The sequence below is a fragment of the Coturnix japonica genome, linkage group LGE64 (assembly GCF_001577835.2).
Source record: "Coturnix japonica isolate 7356 linkage group LGE64, Coturnix japonica 2.1, whole genome shotgun sequence".
Lineage (NCBI taxonomy): Eukaryota > Metazoa > Chordata > Aves > Galliformes > Phasianidae > Coturnix > Coturnix japonica.
Window position 1 is genome coordinate 37,085 of NC_029545.1, and position 1,646 is coordinate 38,730.

Below are 1,646 nucleotides of genomic sequence, written 5' to 3' on the forward strand. Positions count from 1 at the left end.
ACTGTATTCACATAAGATCCCATCTGTGTTCCCATCACATCCCTATTACTCCCCATAGGATCCCCATTGGGTCTCCAATGTATTCCCATAGGATCCCTGTTGTGTCCCCATTGTATCCCCATTGCTTCCCCATAGGATCCCTGTTTGGTCTCCACTGTATTGCCATAGGATCCCAGTTGTGTCCCTATTATATACCCATTGCTTCCCCATAGGATCCCCATTAGATCTCCACTGTATACCATAGGATCCCTGTTGCGTCCCCATTATATCCCCATTGCTTCCCCATAGGATGCCTATTGGGTCTCCACTGTATTCGCATAGGATCCCTGTTGTGTCCCCATTATATCCCCATTGCTTCCCCATAGGATCCCTGTTGTTTCCCCATCATATCCCCATAGTTTCCTGATAGGATCCCCATTGGGTCTCCACTGTATTCCCATAGGATCCAACCCGTACACCCCCCATGAAACCCAATTCCCCCCTATTTCCCTTGTCACCCCACCCATGCCACATTCAGCATCTTCCTTTTTCATTCTCCCTAGTTTTCCTCTGTATTCCTCTATTATTTGCCCCCTTGTCCCCAATTCAATGCATTCCCACGAGCCAATTCTTGCTCGTGCCCCTTCGGAAAGCAAAGAACCAAAGAAAAGCAACTCAAAGAAACACAGGAGGATGCAGAGAATGTGGTAAAACCTTTGTTACAGCAGCAGGGAGGGGGAGAAACCCATAGGGAGGAGGTGTGGGGCCCTGGGTATGTCAAGTGGTCCATGAGGTAGGTCAGTGCTGGAGCATTAAGGCCTGGGGAGGAGGCTGCAAAAAATCAGTGGGGTTTGTCTGGAAATGGGGTGTCCTGGTGGAGGTGAGGGTGAACCACAGAACTGGTGGTAGACATCATCCATCAGACCAAAGAACATCATCCAATGGATGTTCAACTGTGTTGTGTCTCCTCTGGGGCCAGAAAACCAGGTTTTGGAGCTACCAAAATCATGAAGGACATCAACCATCAGCTCATCTTCATCCACATTGAGTCTCCTTTGGGATCACCTTCATCCACACTGAGTCTCCTTTGGGATCACCTTCATCCACATTGAGTCTCCTTTGGGATCACCTTCACCTTCATCCACATTGAGTCTCCTTTGGGATCACCTTCACCCTCATCCACATTGAGTCTCCTTTGGGATCAAAGAATCAAGTCCTGGAGCCACCGGGCTTGTAGAAGACATCAACCATCAGTTCATTGCCACCTTCATCCATCTTGAGGGACATCAACCATCAGCTCTTCACCCTCATCCATCCCATCTCCTCTGGGACAAAGGAGACGTGTTTTGGGGCTACCAGGCTCATGGCAGACATCAGGTCACCTTCATCCATGTTGTATCTTCTCTGAGTCCAGGTAACAAAGTTCTGGAGCCACCAAGATCTTGAGGGACCATCAACCATCAGCTCCTCTTCACCCTTAACCATATTCCATCTCCTCTGAGATGAAGTCGTCATGTCCTGGGGCTACCAAGTTCCCAAACATGTAGAACTGGATCCCTTCCTCAGTACTGGGCAACTTGAGGGCCCTCTGGGCTACCTTGGAGGCTCACAACCATCCTTGGAAGGTCTTGGAGGCCACCAACCATCCTTGGAAGCTCTTGGAGGCC

General features: G+C 49.6%; 1 long non-coding RNA gene across 1 annotated transcript; it reads right to left on the reverse strand.

Moving 5' to 3' along the window:
- Positions 1-673: 673 nt before the first annotated feature.
- Positions 674-1,640, reverse strand: LOC107325893. The gene is made up of 2 exons (XR_004305488.1): positions 1,109-1,640; positions 674-1,044 (listed from the first exon to the last, which is right to left on the reverse strand). It is a non-coding gene; the product is annotated as an uncharacterized LOC107325893 (long non-coding RNA).
- Positions 1,641-1,646: the final 6 nt, after the last annotated feature.